The sequence below is a fragment of the Cupressus sempervirens genome, chromosome 3 (genome assembly GCF_028749045.1).
Source record: "Cupressus sempervirens isolate cs-2001-9-10 chromosome 3, ASM2874904v1, whole genome shotgun sequence".
Classification (NCBI taxonomy): domain Eukaryota; kingdom Viridiplantae; phylum Streptophyta; class Pinopsida; order Cupressales; family Cupressaceae; genus Cupressus; species Cupressus sempervirens.
The window spans coordinates 927,242,397-927,254,096 of NC_143120.1; positions in this window are offsets into that span (position 1 = coordinate 927,242,397).

The window sequence follows — 11,700 nt, forward strand, 5'->3', positions numbered from 1 at the left end:
TTTATCACCGATAATAAGGCATCCACACACAAAACTTCATCAACTTAATAAAGATGTTCATAACCACTCCTAAAAAAATGTGTTTTGAGCAAAGGCAAAATCCAAACTCTAACTTTTTTCTAAAGGTTAAGGTTGGTGGAGAGAGAAAAGTTTGGGTTCGTGGAGAGAGAAAAGTTTGAGTTGATGGAAAGAAGGTTTTGGTACATGGAGAGAGAAAAGTTTAGTACATAGAGAGAGAAGGTTATAGTACACAGAGAGAGAAAAGTTAAGCATTTCAATCTTTTCTCTCATTCCCGAATTAAAATTTCCTTTAACTTTTGAGGTAAAAACCTCAAGGTAACAGACTTAAATCAAGAATAATTAAAAATTCAAGTTTTGTAGTTACCTTCACAATCTTAGGAGCCTTTTGCGAAAAATCATTGTTAAAGACTCTGTGTGGGACAACATCTCCTTCAAGCTTCTTTGAATAAGTTGAGTCAAGCTATTGTTGACTCACAAATATTTGTTTCAAAGAAGTCAATGTACTAACAATATAATGCTTTGCAATGTTAAGAAAATCATTGCAAACCTTGTGACAATAAATATTGCCAAATCTCTCCCACGAGTGTGCTCTCTCATCCAATGTAGATCCCAAGGATGATTGTAAATAAATTTTGTGATCCACCTTGCATCTTTTACTATTGGAGTCACCAAATCAAGTTTTTCTATGTCCTAAAAAGGAAGGTCAAACACATGTTGCACAAGGTGTCCAAAAATGTGTGAAGTGCCTCTCTCGAAGGATTCTACTTGGCATATTAGTAAACATAATCAATAATCAGTTTCCACCTTCTACCTCAAAACTAAATTAAATGTCACATTTTAATATTTAATCATAGGCAACATAAAATTACTGTCGTAAAAAAGAAGGTTAGAGAAATGTGTTGTACAAGGTGTCTAAAAAAGAGTGGAGTGCCTCTCTTGGAGGATTCTACTTGGCATATTAATGTGTAGCATTGTCACTTAAGTCCATTGCAATAAGTTTTCCTAGTAGCCACTTGTGGGCTTTGACGTCTATTGCAAGCCTCTCTCAATCTATATACTTAGATGACTCACCCGAATGTTCCCAATAAATAAATCAATATAAGACAAAGCCAAAACCACAAAGACTTTACATAGATCATCAAGTCATGAAAATCACCAAAGCAAATGCTAGAGCATAATAAAGAACATATTATCCTATACAAGGATCCAAACTGTCCACCCCATATTGGAAATCTCAAGTAAACACCAATTACCAAAGTCATGACCAATAATCATCAAAATATGAGTAACAAATCTCTCCAAAATGAAGGAAAACATAATCCAAAAGATGCCATCATTCAAACATATAACAACGACAATAGGCAAAGCAAGGTGACCAAGTGGAATCTTGACACAAATACGGTTGTCATCTTTTATGGTCAAATAATAGAATAATTGAGACACATGATATCTCTCACAAATGCATCACAAACTGCACTGGAATCAATTGTGACACAAAAATGGTTACGATCTTTCATAGTATAACCCAAATAGTAAAATGCATAAAATCATAAGAATATTCCAAATTTCAAAGATAAAACCTCCACCTAGAGCAACACCACCCATAAAACAATCCATCGACGCAAAAAAAGAAGAAAACATTACATAAAACATACATATGAAATATATTTAGTATATTATCAATTTTGACTATATAATATTGTCATGTTATTAATTTAAATGATCTTAAATCATAAATGACTTAATTGAAAAAATATATCGTTAGATCAAGTATTGATATCTATTTCTATTTCTAGAATATTAGTTTAACTTCCTTTTAAGTCTAATACTAATATTTAAGTTTTCTTTATTTCATAATGTAATTATAAATATCTCAAACTTAATTATAATTTAATTTAAATCATTTATAATTTTTACCATAACTTCAAATAATTATAATTAAATGATTTTATACTAAAATCCACTCCAACACATGTTAAAAAATATAACTAAAGCATAAATATATATTTATTAATTTATAACTACACTTGCATTAATAAATATATAATAAGTTATATCACAATAACAATTTGACTTAATTATATAAATTAAGAAAATATTTATATTAAAACCCACTTATAAAAAAAATATTTTATTTTTTTATTTTTTGAAATAAATAAATAATCTTTTCTAAATATTTTTTAATTTCCAAAATCAATAAATGTGTTGGATAAAATGGAATACACCAACATCATAAGGGATTCAAGAAGAACCCTAACCCTCTAAGTAGATCCGACTAGAGCTACAAGTGATGATAGGGCCAAAGCACGAGACCTCAACTATGTGGATTTCAAGAATTTGTAATGATTAATAATATAAAAGAGTGATAACAATAAAATGTGAATTAGATTCGAAACATGAAATGCCAAAGCTAAGGAAGAAGTCTTAGGATTCTTAGGTATTGAGAGGGGAGGGGGGTGGATTAGTACAATGAGTATTTTAAAACTTTAACCACCAATTTGATAAACTAAAATATAAACTTCCAAACAATAAAGCATATGACCGGTATTAGTAAATAAAGCATAACAATATAGGGCCATCACACATAGCACCGTGATTTTGGTATGATCAAAACCCTTGTTAGAGGGTGAAAACCATGGTGGTGATGATACCCATAAAGCTCACTATTGTAGTAATTGACTTTCCCTATTAAGAGCATACAATCACCCTTTTTGAGGGTTCACCCTATTAGGATTAATTTGTACCTTGTTATAATTACAATCAAATTTACTAAGATCTACCTTGTTAGAGGATTTATATTACTCTTTTAAGAGCTTGCTCTGTTATGAGATTTACAATTCGTTCTTGTTAGAGTTCACCCAATTCAAGGATTTAATAAGTGTAACTATTAGGGAACAACGAAATCATTGATCTAGTAATGACACTCATTTCCTATCAAATTCAATTAGTTCCCATCTCTCCTTCTACTATTCTTAGCTCAATGATTTGATCACACGATTAAATCTCTAATCAATCACTTCAACTCTTATTCACTCACGCACTTATGCATTACAAAACCTTTCCTTAATCACCTTTCTATTAGGCTCAACTTTTGCCTCTTAATCTTGGTCATTCATTCAAACTTTAAGCTTCCCGCTCATTCTCCTTAAGCTTCTCACATATCTAGATATCTCAACATAATATTATGTTGGTCGTCGTGAACTTAACTGAATTTCCCTATCTAATACTTGGAATAGTCAAAACATATTACTTTTCCCTATGCAACATTTTATCATCATCTTCTAGTAATACCAAATCAATATCTTTTTACCTTAACTCTTTTTTATTACATTGTCTAACATGATCCCTTTAACTACACCTTTCAATAATCTTGAATCTTCCAACTATCTTTTGATTGTTCTCGCTTTTTTTTCCACTTGGAGAAATCAAACTCTTCTTACCTCTATTTCATTTTAAGAGTTTATTCTTTAGGTATTTTAATTTTGATATAAAAAAAAACATATAAGATCTCTCAAAATATTCTTCATTCTACCATTTCTCTTTTAAAGTCATTAAGTATTTATGTTGGAGCCACATATTTTCAAACTTGAAAGGGTTTCTTATTTCTTTTTTAGGTTCAATAACGTCTAACCTAATTAGGTAGTGATTGGATCTAGAGAACTTTAATATTTTTAATTTAAAAGTGAAGTTAAATTTGATTAGGTCTCCTTTGATTAATAATTTATCTAAGTTTTCTACTATTTGACATAATTATGTTGTTCTGTTGTTCCAATTGTAGATTCCATTTTTAGTTTAAATATCAACTAAGTTATTCTGACATACCAAGTGATTACAATATTTCTAAGACTGAGATATTGCTAAGGAGCCTCCAAGCTTCTCACATCTATCTAGAATTGCATTATAGTCTCCTCCTAAGATGCGAGTTTCCATGTTGTAGAGATTTATGTGATTGCGTATATCTCATCCATATTGAGCTAGTTTCTAATTATTGTTAGTGGGGCCATATATATTAGTAATAATAAAGGAGAGATTACTTTTTATACTATGAATTTAGCCTAATATCCAATTATATTTAGTTACTAAAGTTTCATAGGTTACCTTCCTAGGGTCTCATTTAATAGCTAAATCTCCTAACACCTCTACAGAATTGACCCACTCAGCCTACCAAATTCCTACTTTATTGTTCATTTTTTCTCTTCTATATTAAGTTTGGTTTCTTATAGTATTATTATGTCATAATTGAATTTTTTAAATACCTCTTTACTAGTCTTTGTTTTTTAGGGGCATTATGCCCCTAACGTTCAACTTTATGATTTTCATTGGGCCTTGGGAAGGTACTGCCCCTTCCCTACATGAAATATGTCAATTAGTTTAGATTGGTTCTTTGCATCTCCATCATTATTTCTTAGCTCAATCAATGACTTTTGACCTTTTCTATTTTGTCTTTTTTACTGTAATTGACTTTTCCAATGCCTCTATCACAACTGGCCTTCTTCTAAAAAAACCCAAATTGTCTCATGTCTTCGTAATTTGGTCATCTTCTTTTTCCATCTCTTTCCATAACATTTAAAAAAAATTAAAGTTCTCTATATCCTTCTTTATATTATTTTCCTCTAAATTATCTTGATCCTTATTCTCCTAGATTTATTCATACTACCATAATATCTAGTTCATTTCATGGTGTTTGGCTATCTCTATTTCCATGTTTTGATTATTGCTTGCTTCCTCCATATTATTTGGTTGAAAATATCTTCCCCATAGTCTTCAATGATTTCTTGAGTTTCCTTAGATGCTAAGAAGTTAGATTATTTACTAATTGATGCTAGCTCTATGGGTAAGTGATAATTCTCCTTAGTTTCCTTACTACCTCTAGAATTTGCTACTTCTTGTTGGGCTATTTGATTTCATTCCATTTTTGAAATTTGTCACATAGTTCATTGTGTATATATGTGATATTTTAACCATATTGTTGTTTATCGCCTTATTTTTTCATTCTTCTTCCTTGAATTTCTCATGTATCTAACAAGGTATCTAATTTAATTTTTGAGTCATATTTACCAATTCCTCATTTTCCTCTTGATAATTCCTATGTGATTCTTCTTTATTATTTTTAGTAGCAAGTTTCTTGAGCAGTAGTTCATTCTTATCTCTGATATAATTGCTGATATCTATCATTGCTATTAGTTACAATTCTATTTCTATGTATTTTTAAGTTTCTCATGTTTTCTTTGGCCCATCATTTACTTCTTTCTCTGATTCAATGATTTTCCCATCCTCTAGTTCATTTCTAAGTTCTTTAATTTGTCTGATTGTACTATACTTTTTTTCATTGTGATCTTCTTTATTGTTTTGACATTTATCTCCTTTTCTTGATTTTATCTTCCTTTCTTATGTAGCCTACCTCTATGTTGGAGGTTTTAATAAAAGAAATTGGAAATTTAACTTTTAAATTGCAATTTCAGAGATGAAAGGCACTAGAATCATTGTTATATTATTTCTAGATTCATGGTCATATAGACAAATACTTTGAATGTGTCCTTTAAAAACTGAAGGAGTAGAGTTATACATTGTTGATAACAATTATTCAATTGTATATTATCATTGATGTTACACAAATGTTATACTCTAATTGAGTACTGCCAATTGGAACCGAGCTCAGAAGACTCCTGTATCAGTCAACCAAAAGACAAGTTCAGTGATCCAATTGAAGTCAAGCTAGGTCGATCACCAAAGGAGTTCAATTGTGATCAAGTTAGAAGTTCAGTGTAAACCAAGTCAGGTCAGTTACCAAGGAACTCAATGGTAATCGAGTGACTTAGTTTGATTTCAAGCCGACCTACATCAGAATAATTTTCAATTTTTTTTTTAATGGAAGCTAACTTAGTGGATGCTATTTATTTATTTACAAGGATATTCAAGCCGACTTGACATTGTATTTCATATATATGAAAGATCAAGATGTGGATTGTATAGTGTGTAAGTGTTGAAGAAGATAAGATGCGAATAGAGAAGGATATCTGATTAAGGGCAGAATATCCCAAGAGCTTCAAAGAAAATTTTGATCAGGAAGGATCTAGAGGATAAGCCAGAATAGTGATTTGAATCTGCAATCCATTTGCTTTATAAATTAGGTCAATCATTGTTACTCTCTAACAATTGTAGCAGTGAAGAAATCTCTTAATAGAGTTGACTTAATAGTCATCTTGTAAATCCTCTAACCAGGTGACATTTCTAGATTGTTCAAAGTGTCTTAAGACCTTTAACAAGGCCACTCCTAATAGGGTGATTTAAATCCTTTAATAGGGTTACACCTAATAGTGTGTTTGTAACCTTTAGCAAGGTTGGTTCCTAACAGGGCTCACATCAAAAGAGTGAAAAGTTGTAACTAGTTGCATTGGTTGTTTTCCCTAATTGGGTTTCCATGCTAAATCTTGGTGTCTCATGCGTTCATGTTATTTTCTTATTGTTTTATCTTTCTGCAACTAAGTTACTAGAGGTTAATGCACATTAATATATCAGATTGCTTTGTTAACTGAGTTACATGAGCTGTGAGTTTCAAGGAAGTTTTTGTTGACATTTAAGGGATTTGGAATTTTTTTAGTAGTAATTGATTCACCCCTCCCCTCTTAGTTACTCCTCTTATATTTCCAACAATACATATATCTGTTTTTGATAGTCTTGATTGGATTAAGGTTTTGTGTGTCAACCCTTAGATTTACTAAGACTTTAATTTCATTAACTTGTCTAAGAAATTTGTTTCTATTCCTAAGATTTCTCCCAGTGAATTACCAATTCATTTTATTATCTAACTTTGAAGTAAATCTACTAGAAAATCATTAAACACTAGGGAATTTAAGACTAAAACAGAGTTAATATCATTAAATTTTTTTTTTTTTGACTTCCACTTATAAAAAGACCATGACCTTAAAAAATAATGTTGAGTTGTATAGTAATTCATTCTTAATACTTTTGTTACTACATTGCCAGTAAATTAAATTACTGGAGAGGTTGGTAATACCTAACTAATCTATGAATTCTTGGTGAAACCATTTCAATATTTTTGGCATTATTATTTCAGGGCCATTCCACATAGTAAATAGACCTAGAAACTTGCAATGAAATCAACATTCCTCTATGTGATTATTGCTAAAAATGATCATATTGATGTTGTCGTCCATGTCATTATTTTCTTTTGATTCCCTTATTAGGATATCTTGAATTATTGGAGACTTTGTGCATATGGTTTTTGGTATATCATTGAAAGAACCCCTTATTTGAATATGCTTCTTGACTGTCATGTATAGGTTAATTTCATGTGTTTCTTCTTCGTAGATCTTTTATTTTAAACTTTGCTTGTTGATAGAATTTTTTTTGGATAGTTGTCAAGTTGATAGTTTTGGGGTTTAATATCTTTATTCCAATTTGGGGCTCAAACTCTAATTCTGAGGAGCCATTATTTCTAAGTATTGGAATTAGGTTCACACCTGTGTGTGGCTTAATTTTGAGCCCTTTTGATGAAGAGATAAACTCAATAGAAGCAAAAAAAAAAGAAACCAACACCAGAAAGATATAGATAATAATATTCTTCTAATTGATTCATCAAATGATCAATATAAACACTTGCTCTCTGAAAGATTTCTTTTCCTCGTAACTTTTTATCCAAAAACTTGCCTAAACCTAAACCTAAAACTCTATTTATACTTGCTAGGATGATCTATAGAACATTCTAGATTATTAAAAAATAGAAAAACTGACTGTAAGAATTTGCCTTAGGGAAAAATTCACCCAAGATCAACAAACTCAAGCACAAGCACAACAGTAGACCAGAAAGAGTATGTTCAGAATATCAATAAGATTCAATTAAATGTGAAAGTACACTAGGAGTGCTTGTATATAAAGGCCTCTGGAATGCTTCTAGAATATATATGAATCAACAACATGATAAGTCATAGAACTAGGCACATGTCCACTAGATATGGGTTATCCTCCATTAAGCACATGAGTAAGTGCGATGATGTGAGGATAAGCCTACAAAGGTATAGCACGCAAATTTATGTTGTAGACACCATGTGCTAAATTAGGAGTGCAAATAACCGTATTGTCTACATGACAACTTAGTTAATGATGCAAACTCCAGCGTTGTAGACACCATGTGTTGAATTAGAGTTGCTTACTTCTGTGTTGTCAACATGACAACTCATAAAAGTATGCAAACTCCTAAGTATCTCACCTAAATAAATAATAAAATAATGCAATATAATAAAATAATGCATTAACCTAAGTAAAGGGAAATGCCCTTAAGCTTACAAAAACTAGGATGAAATGCATGATGTGTCTCAGCTACTAGGCCATGTTAGGTATCCATGTACATAAGGAAATACAATCTCTCATAAAGCGGAGAAAGAGGGAAAACCTCATGGGAAAAACCCTCCCCTAAAAGAAGAGATGAAAAGACAAGATGCATGGATGGATGGAGTAATCAAGACCCCCCATTACGACATACATCAAGTATATAGAAAAGTGAAGAATGAGAAGAACAAAATCTTGTAAGAGGAAAAAGTCCCCCCCATAAGAAAGAAGAGGAAGAGAGACAAGGTTGTCCACACAACCCCCACCCCCCCAACCCCAATGAAGAATGTCGATGAGTGAAAGCTAATCCAAGAGTGTTGACTAATGTTCCTCCCCTTTGGAAGAAACAATGGCAAAGGTACAATCCTGAAGATGTATGGTGGCCTTGAAACCTACTCAAGTGTCCTTGTGTCGATGCTGATGGTTGCCCCTTCCAACACTATTGAAAAGAATGAATGCAGATCTGGCAAGGATGTAGGTAGAACCTATTCCAAAGAATCAACAGTCTCCTCAACTGATAAAGAGACCTCCGACAACTATTGTTCATAAGGATCCACAATCACGTCAACCTGTGAAGATCGATCATGTAGGGAATGGACATGAGGGTCAGAGTGAGCCCTCACGACAACTATAGAAGGATCATCTTCATCAAAGAGAAGATATAAATCATCAAGGATGTCTCCCAAGTCTGCTATGTGTGACTCCACGAACAAACTTGCAATGTTTGCCATGTAGTCATCCCCTATTGCTAGAGTTGGAAGACAAGGTGTACACTATTGTGTTGGACCTATCACTATGAAAATTTATGCATGTGGACTATACTGATGTCATGACCTCTCACTACAACTATTGATAGAACCCCACATATCTGAATCTGTTGAAGCACTATCACTGGTGTCACTATCAGTTTCCCTAGTGTATGAAGTACGGAGAGGATTAGAGGATAAGTTGGGTGAACTTTCCTCAAAGTGAACATCCTTCTCCACAAAAATCTCATGAGTCTCTAGATCCATAAGTCTATATGCCTTTACACTATCTTCATAACTGATGAAAGTACAAGGCCTAGGTGGTGGTGCCTTGCATCCCCTGTAAGTTATGTTTGCCCATGCTAGACAACCAAATACTCTAAAGTGACTCACAACTAGTTTTTTGCCACACCATGCCTCAAAAGGAGTCTTCCCATCTAAGGCATTATGAGGAGACTTGTTAAGTATGTGAGTGGCACTGCTGATAGCTTTGACTTCAAGTGTAGGATCAAGAGACTTGGCTTTAATCATGCAACTTGCCATATAATTAAAAGTTCTAATCCTTAGTGCTGCAACATCTATCTTGTGCGGACTGAGTGCTGGTGAATTCTGAAGATCAATTCCCTCAAGATTGCAAAAGTCTTTAAGTCTTCTGTCCACATATCTGCTTTCATTGTCTATCCGTAGAACCTTGATGGCTTTCCTTGATTTCTATTCAACATGACTCTTGAAGGCTTCCCTTTATCATACTTCTCCTTGAGATGCATATCCACTAAACATGATGAACATTCACCCTTAGAAAAGTTGATGTTAGGTAGATCTTTGAACATGTTTTTGGAGCAAAGTTACTGAAGATAGTAGAAGGCTAGATGAACAAACCACTCATGCCATAGTTTGATTTGTGAATTAGATTGAGTTAACAAGGATTGAGAAGGAGACTTAGGCACAAAGTGAGAGAAGGAATAAAGCCTCTTGTCATGATTGATTTTCCCCATTGCACCCAATGAATCATCTTTTAGACTTCGCACCATCACTGAATCTAGACGGAACTCAACTTTGTTGCCATCTCCAAGGTGAGTGATTTGGTAAATTGAGAGGAGATTAGAGCTAATATTTGGAACATAGAGAACACCTTTGAATTCCCCATTTTCCATCTCCACATGTCCTCTCCCTTCAACTTCCATTTTGGTATCATCTCCCACAAAGATGTGCGGTACCTGTGACTACTTAAATGAAGAAAAGTCTCCCTTTTAAGAACTCATGTGATAGGAGGCACCTGAGTCAAGAATCCATTTTGAAGAAGAACTTGTATTTGCCATAAGTGCTTGCCCTTTTCCATTTGAAGTGGGTGGAGTTGAATCCATGGAAGTACTTGGCACTTGAATTTTGTTCTTCTTTAGTAGGTTTTCCAACTCATTGATTCTCTTAGTCTTGCAATGATGCTCATCATGATTTGGCTTTTTGCAATATGCACAATTTTTTTTTCCCTTCTTTTCATTACTTCCCTTCTTGTTTGAGGAAGAATTGCCTTGCTATGAGGAGGATTGTTGTGTCTCAAATTATGATTTTTGCTTCCATTGCTTCTTCTTGTTGTTGTTTGAATTTCTTCCTCCTTGACTTGATTGGTTCTCATCATTAGCCACTAATGCTTTGGTCTTTGAAGATGTGAGAAGTCCCAAATCTATCAAGTGAGATTGTTCAAGAATCAACATCTCTGCAAAAGCATCAAATGTAGGCTTTTGGAAAGCACTTCCCATGGTCAGCCTATGAGTATTATAACTCAAAACAAAGGAAGCATACTCTGAAGGTAGCCTCTTTAGGATGTGATGAATCAACTTTTCATCTTTCATGGGATTACCTTAATCTTTAAGTAGTGCCCTAAACTCATTGGCTTTGTTGATGTAATCTTGAATTGTGTCAAAGTTCTTGGGATCCAATAGAAGTAGATCATCCTCAATCTGAAAACCTTTTTCCTCATCCACCTTACCATACAATGGTTCAAGTTTGTCCCATGTAGGTTTGGATTCCTTGAAAGTGGAAATGTGGAAGAAGAGATCTCTATGTACACAATTCCTGGTAATTCCTAAAGCTTGTTGGTCTTGTTTTTTCCAATCAACAAGTGTTATAGCATCAGTGGGTTTGGGAATTGTACCATCAACATAAAGACTTAAACCTTTTTCCATTAATCTACTCCATGCAATATCTTTCCATGTAAAATAATTGTGCGAAGTTAGAAGTGGAAATTTAGGTGAACCCATGATGCAAAAAATGAAAAGAGCACACAAGAGAGACACAAAAACACAATACACACCCCCCTTTTTTCACTCAATCAAAAGAAGAAGAAGATGCTTTTGGCACTTTATGTGTAGTGCATGTACAATAGGCCACTTGTCAAAATGTACAAAGTGGACCTTTGATTTTTGTTGTTTACAACTACCTTTTGAGGCTCATATCTATCACTAAGAATTGTAGCTTAGATGTACAATAATTTTGAAAAGTAATCAAAGCATTACAATACAAAAAACGGCTCTAATTTTGAAAGTGATATTTTTGTCCACACAACCCTAGAATCTGAATGCAAATC